Source organism: Lactuca saligna, chromosome 8 (genome assembly GCF_052625555.1).
Source record: "Lactuca saligna cultivar CGN05327 chromosome 8, ASM5262555v1, whole genome shotgun sequence".
Lineage (NCBI taxonomy): Eukaryota > Viridiplantae > Streptophyta > Magnoliopsida > Asterales > Asteraceae > Lactuca > Lactuca saligna.
The window spans coordinates 71,935,710-71,947,940 of record NC_136424.1 but is presented as its reverse complement, the minus strand read 5'-3'; positions in this window follow the sequence as shown (position 1 = coordinate 71,947,940).

Sequence of the window (12,231 nt, the reverse complement as noted above, 5' to 3'; positions counted from 1 at the left end):
TGTGGGTTCCTCGTAAGTTCTATCACAAAGTCGAAGAAAACCACGCCAACCGAGTTTTATGAACAAATGGTATACACCATCATGCACCCCAAGCTTTTTCATGGACTTTTTATGGTAGAATTTTGTCGGCCGGATTGCGCGACCCCGAAGATTGGAGCGATAGGTTTTGATCTCAGCATTTGTAAGGGAAGGATCGCTTCCCTCTTCTCCTCTTTTTTTTCGTTTACCGGCTGCTTTGCGTGATGGACCGGCGACATCCTTTTGCGGGTTAGGATCGATCGATGATCCATGGGTGCGTGTCCGAGCCGTGGTTTTGCCCATTTTCGAAATCTACAATATCAAAAACAACTTCACCAACGTAATCCCTCACCTCACCACTCTCAAATTGATGCAACTATCTTTAGACTGAACACAAAAAAAATCCAAGAAATAATGACACCCAACTTTTGACAATGTAAAATGATTTCAACAACACCACTCGGTTAATTTGATAATCCCAACAAAAATTCGGCAGCAATACGAGACAAAATGAGAAAATCCCAACCAAAGTTTAAACAATTTTTGAACAAATTCCCAAGTAAATTAATCAATCTCAACCTTTCTCAAATCAATGTTTCCAAATAAACCGGGCAACAACTAACGATCTTAGGCAATTTCCAAAGCATAATTGGATGCAATTATCGAATTGAAACAATGCAATGTAATAAAAACCAAGGAAAGAGAATACCCGTATTATCCCAAAATTGAACTTGAGCCCGGAATCCGCTACCGTGCACCCCAAGCTTTGGTTATTCGTGGGTGCCTAAACGCAAGACTTGTTCATTGAAGGGGTATTTTCAACTTGATTTGTGTGAAAAATCCGGCGGCGGCTCGTGGTGGCTCAAAAATTATGGGAAATTTTTTGGTGAGATTTTGAGGTTTTGTTTGGTTAGATGTAAAGATCCTTGAAAAAGAAACACTTTGGTGGTGTCGGAATTGCGAGAGGTGGTAGGAGTTGGCTGGAAAATAGCCGAAAAGCGGCGAGTTGGGTGGTGGTGGCGCCCCTAGACCCGGCGATGGATCGGAGTAAACTTCAGGTGGGGTTTGTAGAGCACGGAAAATGGTGAAGAATGGTGGTGGTCTCGTCGTATTCCGACCGGTGGAACTCCGGGAAATCAAATTTTTGTGAAAAGTGGGTGGATGTGTTCTTGAGAGTTTGAGAGAGAATGAGAGGGTTTTGAGAGAATGAAATGAAGAAGGAGAGTTGTTGGAGGTTTTCAATCCATATTCAAGTGTGGTCAACACCCGGTCAATGTTGGTCAACTCATTAAACCACCTGGTCAACGAAAGTCAAAGCTGGTCAACAAATTATGGGATGATCGTCAAGGCAGCACGCGGGTCGCGCAGAGGGGGCGCGCGGGTCGTGCAGATCATGCAGTTTGGTCCCTGGTTTTTGTTGCAAGTTGAAGACCGGCCGCGCATACCAGCCGCGCACCCGTGCGCGGGTCGCGCAGATCCCTACTCCCGGAAATCGATTTTTCTCTGTTTTCTTCTGTTTCTTCACTAGTTCTTGATCCCAAATGCCCCAAACACCTAGGAACCCTTGGTTTCTTCAAAAATGACTTCAAAAGACACATCAAAACATTTTCAAAACTTCTTTATTCGGATGTAGAAACACGAAAGCATAAAGCTTATCCAAAAATGCCTCTCTTTAACGTCTTAGGCAAGACGTCCTTCTAGCTTGGTTCAACACTCCGGGACATCCAAGTGGATGACTTCAATAACACTTGCATTAAAACTTTCATAGAACGGCTTTAATCGGTGCCCGTTAACTTTGAAAATATGTCCCGTTTCTTCACTTTGGATTTCCACCGCTCCATGGTCAAAAGTCTTTATTACAACAAATGGGCCAATCCACCTTGATCTTAATTTGCCCGGGAATAACTTCAACTGTGAATGGTAAAGTAAGACCCTATGTCCCGGTTCAAAATTCTTCCGGGTGATGGACTTGTCGTGGAAGAGCTTCGTTTTCTCCTTATAAATCCTTGCGTTTTCATAGGATTCGTTTCTCAATTCTTCTAGCTCTTGGAGTTGAAGTTTCCTATGCCTTCCAGCCTCGTCAATGTCGAAGTTGCATTTCTTGACTGCCCAAAATGCTCGGTGCTCTAACTCGACGGGAAGATGACAAGGTTTTCCGAAAACTAATCTGAAGGGCGACATTCCAATCGGGGTCTTATAAGCGGTCTGATATGCCCATAAGGCATCGTCAAGTCTCAAACTCCAATCCTTCTTTGTCGGATTCACCGTTTTCTCTAGAATAGACTTCACTTCACGATTCGAGACCTCCGCTTGCCCATTCGTTTGAGGGTGATAGGCAGTGGAGACACGATGAGTCACGTGATACTTCTTCAATAGAGCCTCCATTATTTTGTTGCAAAAGTGCGTCCCTCTATCACTAATCAAAGCCCTAGGCACACCAAATCTCGCAAAAACATTAGACTTTAAAAACTCGATAACCGTTTTGGCATCGTCCGATCTTGTGGCTTTGGCTTCAACCCATTTAGAAACATAGTCAACCGCGAGTAAAATATAAACGTTGCCAAATGACACGGGAAATGGGCCCATAAAATCAATCCCCCATACGTCAAAAATTTCACAAACAAGGATTGGATTTTGGGGCATTTGGTTCTTTTGTGAAATGTTTCCCGTCCTTTGGCACCGCTCACAACTTTTGCAAAACATATAACAATCGCGTGACATGGTTGGCCAAAATAATCCACATTCAAGGACTTTTCTCAAAGTCCGGCTAGGTCCGAAGTGTCCCCCACAAGCAAATTCATGACAGAATTGCAAAATGGATTGGTGCTCTTGTTGGGGCACACATCGCCTAATGATTTGATCGGGACAATGTTTCCACAAATAAGGTTCATCCCACACATAGTATTTTGCATCACTTTTCAACTTGTCTTTCTGAGCACGCGTGAATGTGTCGGGATACCTTTTTGTGACCAAAAAGTTAACGATATCGGCATACCAAGGAATAGATTGGGTAAGGGAAAAGAGATGCTCATCCGGAAACTCGTCCCGCAATGGGAGAGGAGTTTCATTTGAAGTGATCCGACTTAGATGATCGGCAATGAGGTTCTCGCATCCGCTCTTGTCCCGGATTTCCAAGTCAAATTCTTGTAACAGTAGGATCCACCGGATGAGTCTCGGCTTTGCATCTTTCTTCGTCATCAAGTACTTAAGAGCTGCGTGATCTGAATACACTATGACCTTGGTACCAAGTAGGTATTGTCTAAATTTCTCCAAGGCGAACATTATGGCCAATAGCTCCTTTTCCGTGGTAGAGTAGTTGCTTTGGGCATTGTCTAGTGTCCTTGATGCGTAACAAATCACATGGGAGGCCCTCCCATTCTTTTGACCCAAAACGGCGCCAATCGCATAGTTGCTTGCATCACACATGATCTCAAAAGGGAGATCCCAATTTGGTGCTTGCATGATGGGAGCGGATGTAAGCAACTCTTTGAGCTTGTCAAAAGCTTCTTTGCACGCCTCATTGAACTCGAAATCGACCTCCTTTTGCAAGAGTTGGCACATTGGTCTTGTTATCTTTGAAAAATCCTTGATGAATCTTCGGTAGAAACCTGCATGGCCCAGAAAAGAACGAACTTCCCGAACACAAGTCGGGTAAGGTAAGCTTTGAATAACATCAATTTTTGCCTTATCTACCTCAATTCCTTTTTTAGACACAATGTGACCCAAAATGAGACCTTGACTCACCATGAAATGACATTTCTCAAAATTCAAAACCAAGTTTGTTTCAATGCATCTTTTTAAAATTTTTGTGAGATTAGTCAAACATTCTTGAAAAGAGTTGCCATGTACCGTGAAATCATCCATAAAAACCTCAATTATGTTTTCAACATAATCCGAAAAGATACTAACCATACAACGTTGGAAAGTGGCCAGGGCGTTACACAATCCAAATGGCATTCTCCGGTATGCAAAAGTACCAAATGGGCATGTAAATGTTGTCTTTTCTTGGTCCTCCGGTGCCACCGGGATTTGGTGAAAACCAGAGTACCCGTCTAGACAACAATAATGGGATTTCCCGGCCAACCTTTCTAACATTTGATCAATGAAAGGTAATGGGAAATGATCTTTTCGTGTGCTTGCATTGAGTTTGCGGTAGTCAATGCATACTCTCCACCCGTTTTGCACACGGGTGGGAACCATCATACCTTTGTTGTTCTCGACCACCGTGATTCCCGTCTTCTTTGGAACGACTTACACCGGACTCACCCACTTGCTATCCGAGATTGGATAGATCATCCCCGCATCAAGAAGCTTTAATATCTCTTTCTTCACGACTTCCATCATTGGTGGATTTAGCCTTCTTTGCGCGTCTCTACTTGGCTTGCATTCATCCTCCATTAAGATCTTGTGCATACAAGTGGAGGGGCTCAAACCCTTGATATCTGCAATCGTCCAACCCATGGCTTCTTTATGCTCCTTCAACACCTTGAGGAGTTGCTCTTCTTCAAATTCGGTTAAATGAGTTGAGATGATAACCGGAAGAGTTTCATTCTTTCCCAAGTAGGCATACTTCAAGTGTTGAGGTAAGACCTTTAATTCCAATTCGGGTGGTTGAACAAGGGATGGAGACAATTTTGTATGAGTTGGGGACAATTCAATTTGCTTGACATCTAATCTTGTGGATTTTTTCATTTCCATTTTATTTACCAACTTCTCAACTTCCGGATCCAAAGAATAAAGCTTTAATTGCTCGGCTAGCTTCCCACAATCGAATCCTTTGCTTAAGATCATCTCCAACATATCACCGTTAGATAACTCAAACAATTCTTGAGTAATTGGCTCAACAACATCAACAAAGTACAAAGATGAAACATCACTAGGATATCTCATGGCATCATAAATATTAAAACTTATTGTTTCACCATCAAACTCCATTGTCAAGCTTCCCGCATACACATCGATTTTTATCCTAGCCGTCTTCAAAAACGGTCTCCCAAGCAAGATTAGAGCCGATTTGGAAGACACTTGCTCATCTAGATCAATCACATAGAAATCCGCCGGGAAGACTAATTGGTTCACTTGCACTAGGACATCTTCTAAAACACCTCTAGGAAAGACACTTGATTTATCCGCAAGAGAGATTATGACACCGGTTTCACTTAAGGGTCCGACATTTAATGATTCATACACTGAATAGGGCATGACATTGATAGAAGCACCAAGATCAAGCATAGCACTACTAAAAGTGACATCTCCAATCTTGCAAGGAACTGTGAACATTCCGGGATCTTTGCATTTGGGTGGAAGTTTCCTTTGTAAAACCGCGGATGCGTTTTCATTCATCAAAATTTTCTCATTTCCCTTCAACTTCCTCTTGTTGGTACAAAGTTCTTTCAATAACTTTGCATATCTCGGGATTTGCTTGATTGCATCAAGTAGAGGGATGTTTACTTCCACCTTTCGGAAGGTGTCCAAAATCTCTTTCTCCTCCATATTCTTCTTTGAAGTTGCAAGTCGAGAGGGGAACGGTGGTCGAGTGGCTATTGGTGTTACTAGAGGGATGGACTTCTTTGGAACTCCGGTTGGTGCATCGTTCTTGACTGTAGGTTCTTCAATGGGAATGATCTCTATTTCTTCTTCTTCTTCCCTTGGCTTCTTCTTTGAACTACTTTCTCCGGCTTGCTTGCCACTTCTCAAGGTCACCACATTGACATTTGGGTTCTTTTCGGTTTGAGAAGGGAGTTTACCACGAGATTCCAACTTGCTTATAGATGTAACTATATCTCCCATTTGTGCTTCAAGGTTGGAGATACTAGTCCTTGTCTCTTTTTGGAATTGTTGGGTACTAGCGGCTAGAGATTTGACAATGTCTTCAAGAGACATTCCGGAGCTACTTGGTTGAGATTGAGGAGATTGTTGATGATGATGTGGAGGGTGCGGTTTGGATTGATAGTGTGGTTGTTGATGTTGGTATTGAGGTTGTGGTGGTGGATAAGACGGTCTAACCAATGCATTGTGAGGCAATGGTCTTGGGTTGTAGCTTCCGTTGGGATTTGGCTTCCAACTTGAATTATATGCATTTTGGTACCCGGATGGTTTGTTGTGGTAGTTTTGGAATTCTCCCGTGGCATTCACATGCTCCGCATCTTCTTGAAGGATGGGACACATATCCGTAGGATCTCCCATGGTTGCGCATATTCCACAAACCATTACTTGTGGAGTTTGTCCCATGGTTAGCTTTTGGACGACGGATGTTAGATCTTTTATTTGAGACTCAAGATTCGATGTTCCCACTTCATTAACTTTATGTTGTGTGTCTCTCTTCATGTCTTGGCGAGGGCCAAAATGTTGTGAATTTGCGGCTATGGTGTTGAAAAGTTGTCTTGTTTGTTGTGGGGTTTTACTAAAGACATCTCCACCACTTGAGGCATCAACTAGTCTTCTCTCCATTGGCAACAATCCCTCATAGAAGTTTTGAATGAGGAGTTGTTCCGGAATTTGGTGTTGTGGGCAACTATAGCACAAGTTGTTGAACCTCTCCCAATAATCATGGAAAGTCTCATTTTGACCTTGGCGGATTCCACAAATCTCATTTCGAAGACTTGAGACTCTTGAGGCGGGATAAAACTTGTCGAGGAAAGCTCTTGCCATGTCGGTCCATGAGTTGATCGACCCTGGTGGAAGATAGAATAACCAATCTTTTGCTCTATCGGCCAATGAAAAGGGGAATGCCCTTAGCTTGATTTGGTCATCGGTTGACCCTTGTGGCTTCATGCTAGTGCAAATAATGTGGAACATCTTCAAATGCTTATGAGGATCTTCATTCTCCAATCCATGGAAAGTCGGTAGGTGATGGACTAAACTTGACTTCAACTCCGAGCCTCCTTCCAAAACCGGGTAATTGATACCGGTTGGAGTTTGTGTAACATCGGTCTCCATCATTTGCCTCAAAGTTCTTTCGGGAACTTCTCCTCCGTCCGCCATTTCAATTGGTTCAATAATGGGTGGATTTTGTTGTAGGGGTGGTGTTTCGGGAATTTGTTGGCGAAGGTCGGGACTAGAATCGGGTTCTATGTCGCTTAATGAAGCGGTTTCGACCTCCGGATCCCCGTGAGGATTAGAAGTTTGACCACGTTCAATTCGCTTCTCCTTCGCCAAACGCCTTGCTTCTTTTTCGATTTCTGGATTGTAAATCAAGTCACCTGTACGTTGAGATCTGGGCATAGAGAAACAAATTGATTAAAAATAAACCAATCCCCGGCAACGGCGCCAAAAATTTGGTGGTTGTCGAGGCCAACACAAATAATAACCCTAATTATTACACACTAAAATAGTGTATAGTGGTAAAGGGATCGAATCCACGGAGACTGGTTCAATTTGATAACTCTATGAAAAATCTCTTTGTAAAATACTTGGAATATGACAATAAATTAAAAATGGGGGTTTTGATGTTTTGAAATACTTGAAACAAACTAGAATTAACTATGATTTAAATAGACAATTGCAACAAAAATAAGAATTTGATGTAAAATCAATAAGGGAAAGATGGTTGACTTAAAGTTTTCTCACTTTGACTTTTGATGAACATATCATTAGAATTCAATGGTGCAATACTTGTTTTAAATCCTCAATTTGGCTATAGTAATCCAAGGAGCTTGAGATTACCTAGACTTTTCTTAATTGTTGAAATGGCTAGAGAAGCTCATAACAATTTCCTTAGTCAAAGTCACTAATTCCAAATAGCATGTAATTAGTGAAAGTCAACTAGCATTAAGAACCAAAAAGTCACCAAATCCAAGAGGGGTCAAATGCTTTCACCACCATGTTGGAGGAAATGTTTTTATGATTGTGTGAAGCAAAAACAACACAAAAATCATTTGTTGCTTGCTAATTTGAGGATCCTTTACTTAATCAAGAAATTAGCCAACTAATCACCACAAACACATTTAAACTCATGAACTAAAACATACAAGTAATGATAAGATGTTAAAACACAAAACATTTCCATAAAGATTCAAGAACATGTTCATGGATTCTTCAACATTCAACAAAAGTTCAAAGGATTAACCAAAAGTCAACCAAGATTAATTTAGCCAAGCATGGCTAAACACAAAGAAACAAAGTTAGAGAAATTTGTACCAAACATTAAGCAAGAATCAAGAGGTAAAAATATGATGTTCTTCAAGGGTTCTTGGCCTTCAAAAGTCTTCAAAACTCCAGAGAGAATCTCCAAAAATCGGATGTTCAAGAGTATGCAAAAGATGGGCACCAACCTTCCTCAAATAGCTCAAAAGAAGAATTTCCGAAACTACCCCTGCAGGGCCTTGCGCGACCCGCGTGCTGCTGCGCGGGTGGGTTGCGCGGGTGGTGCCTGACATGGGCTTCTTTGAGATTTTGGGCCTCTAAAGCATATCCCACTAGCCCAGATCGAATCCAATCACCTCCTAGCCCATTTTCTTCAAGTTTTTCTTCATTTAAAGCCCAATTTGACCTCTCCAAATCCTCCAAAGCTCGTGAACTCGCCCGATTAATAATTTTCATACGCTTGAATGTTCCCCCGCATCTTGCAAATTTAAAGTTTATTTCTCTCCAAGTCTTCAAATAATCATCAAGATCACTCCATGCATCATCTCCACTACCCATCAAGCCCAACGTCATTTTTGTCTACCAAATCTCATCGCCTCCTATACGTCCTGAACACTCCCGCTCCGCTAGACTCGAAAACCTGCAATTATGCTCACAAGATTTGAGAGTACCCGAAATAGTCATAAAATAACAAAAAGGAAAATATGCATGGAAATTATCTAAATTATGAATGAAATATGCTAAAATAAACTATAAAAAGAAGTAAATAAAATGAAGCTATCAAACTGGTACTTCATCATATGTAACATACACGTTTTGAAATCGTGTTTCGTAATGAATAAAATTGTGAAATATTATGTGGTGGTTGTCGAGGCCAACACAAATAATAACCCTAAATGTTACACACTAAATAGTGTATAGTGGTAAAGGGATCGAATCCACGGAGATTGGTTCAATTTCTAACTCTATGAAAAATCTCTTTGTAAAAATACTTGTAAAATAACAATAAAAATAAAATGGGGGGTTTTGGTGTTTTGAAATACTTGAAGCTAACTAGAATTAACTATGATTTAAATAGACAATTGCAACAAAAATAAGAATTTGATGTAAAATCAATAAGGGAAAGATGGTTGACTTAAAGTTTTCTCACTTTGACTTTTGATGAACATATCATTAGAATTCAATGGTGCAATACTTGTTTTAAATCCTCAATTTGACTATAGTAATCCAAGAAGCTTGAGATTACCTAGACTTTTCTTAATTGTTGAAATGGCTAGAGAAGCTCATAACAATTTCCTTAGTCAAAGTCACTAATTCCAAATAGCATGTAATTAGTGAAAGTCAACTAGCATTAAGAACCAAAAAGTCACCAAATCCAAGAGGGGTCAAATGCTTTCACCACCATGTTGGAGGAAATGTTTTTATGATTGTGTGAAGTAAAAACAACACAAAAATCATTTGTTGCTTGCTAATTTGAGGATCCTTTAGTTAATCAAGAAATTAGCCAACTAATCACCACAAACACATTTAAACTCATGAACTAAAACATACAAGTAATGATAAGATGTTAAAACACAAAACATTTCCATAAAGATTCAAGAACATGTTCATGGATTCTTCAACATTCATCAAAAGTCAAAGTGAGAAAACTTTAAGTCAACCAAGATTAGTTTAGCCAAGCATGGCTAAACACAAAGAAACAAAGTTAGAGAAATTTGTACCAAACATTAAGCAAGAATCAAGAGGTAAAAATATGATGTTCTTCAAGGGTTCTTGGCCTTCAAAAGTCTCCAAAACTCCAGAGAGAATCTTCAAAAATCGGATGTCCAAGAGTGTGCAAAAGATGGGCACCAACCTTCCTCAAATAGCTCAAAAGAAGAATTCCCGAAATTGCCCCTGCAGGGCCTTGCGCGACCCGCATGCTGCTGCGCGGGTGGGTTGCGCGGGTGGTGCCTGACATGGGCTTCTTTGAGATTTTGGGCCTCTAAAGCATATCCCACTAGCCCAGATCGAATCCAATCACCTCCTAGCCCATTTTCTTCAAGTTTTTTCTTCATTTAAAGCCCAATTTGACCTCTCCAAATCCTCCAAAGCTCATGAACTCGCCCGATTAATAATTTTCATACGCTTGAATGTTCCCCCGCATCTTTCAATTTTAAAGCTCAATTCTTCCAAGCCTTCAAGCAATTGACAAGTCCACCCCATGAATCACCTTCATAGCCATCAAGCATGAAATCTCCAATTCCCTTCAAGCCCAATCGCCTCACAAGAGTGCCGCCCCGCTAGTTTCCAAGAAAATCTGCAATAATGCTCAAGAAACTAGAAAGTACCCCGAAATGGTCATAAAAATAACAAAAGGGAAAATATGCATGAAAGTTAACTAAAATGCGAATGAAATGTACTAAAATAAACTATAAAAATAAGTAAATAAAATGAAGCTATCACTATGTGAAATTGAGTGTTGAGTTATAACAGATGGTTTTATTAGAAATGAAGTAAAACTATGTTTAAAATCACTCAGAAAATATTAGAAGTCTTATGAGATTCCAATTAAAAGCCAAATAGTGAAATTTAGCGAAAATATAAAATTTGAAATAAGTAAAATTTTATTATTGAAAGTTGTAAATAATCTCGTTAGAAAATTGTAGGCGAAAACCTCGTCGAAATCCGAGTTATAACGAAGAAGTTATGACCAACTGAAGATCCGCGACAAAACCGGCACGGCGCCGAATGACATAAAAAGTGAGTTTTTGATAAAATACTTTTTAGCCTTAGTAATCTAAATGAAATCCGTAGTATTCATTAAACCGAGAAATTCGATAAAAAGAACGCCAAAATCTGACTTCGTATGAGGAAGTTATGATTTTTCGAAGTTTCAACTTAGCAGTAGACAACTAAAAACTCGAATTTTAGATCGAGCGATATTTGACCGATACATCGTAAACGAGAATCGAAGGTATCGTCATTGGTAGTACAACGGCAAAAAGTCTGATGAAAACAGATGTCGGATGAATAAGTTATGAATTTTTAACAGATTTTACTATCCCGGTCTATTAAAAATAACAATATTAAAAATAAAGTCAAAATTAGCCGACGAAGTCTTAACGAAAGTTATAGAGCGTAATTTTAGCTACGCGTGCATATAAAGAACGTCAAAACGGAGCTCGTATGCGAAAGTTATAGATTTTAGAAGTTCGGGGCTCAAAATTCGAGAAATCTCGCATGAATAGTGTCCGGCCACGTCACCTCGCACGAAGAAGCAACATCATCCGAGACGTGGCCCAATCCGGAGTCGGCGCGTGTCGCTTAATGATTCGACCGAAGCGCAGACCTATGAACTTTCGACGCATCTCGCATGCGTATCCGAAGCTCGCTCCTCCACGCCTCCTCGCGTCCGAGCCTCGCAGCGGCCTCGTGGCCTCGCCTCGCAGCGCCACCTGCTTCGCCCTACTGTTGTCGCGTGCCCCTTTGCTACTAACTCGCCCTCCCCCGCCCCCCTCGCGTGTCTCTCTCCCTCGCTGCCTCGTGTCCTCTCGTTGACTCCTCTTCTCGGACCGACCCTCGCATTCTCGCCTATAAATAGGGAGGTTGTGAACCTCCTCGGGTAATTTTAAGAAATTGCCACTTTTTACCCCTTTTTCCATATTTTCACTTTCCCCGAAGCCCCAATATCAATTTTAGCACCCGAAACACGTCCCGAAACTCCCGAGAAGCCCGAAAATTTTATCTTTTCGGTTTTGAAGCCCTACCTTCGCAGAGCCCGGTTTTCAATTAAGCTCCCGGTTGTCAACATAGAAAGTCATATTTAAAGCCGAAGTGCTGCCCAAATTACTATTTTAACCTCCGGTTAACTTAAGGTGAGTTCAATATATAGGAACAATTGTATGTTATGTGTTATGTGTTTTTCAGTGTTATTATTCTGAGTTATTTTCCCGTGTTATTTTATTCGCTATGTTTATAGCAAATGTAATACCTTTGACCATGTGATCAGTGAAAGGACTTAGATTCACATTGGTACTGGTACATAGCATTTGGCCATGTAGAGCATGTCTCCGTATGAGAATGACTTCTATTCTATGACATTGGCAAATGGTTATACAGGATTATAGGCTTAAAATCTAACAATAT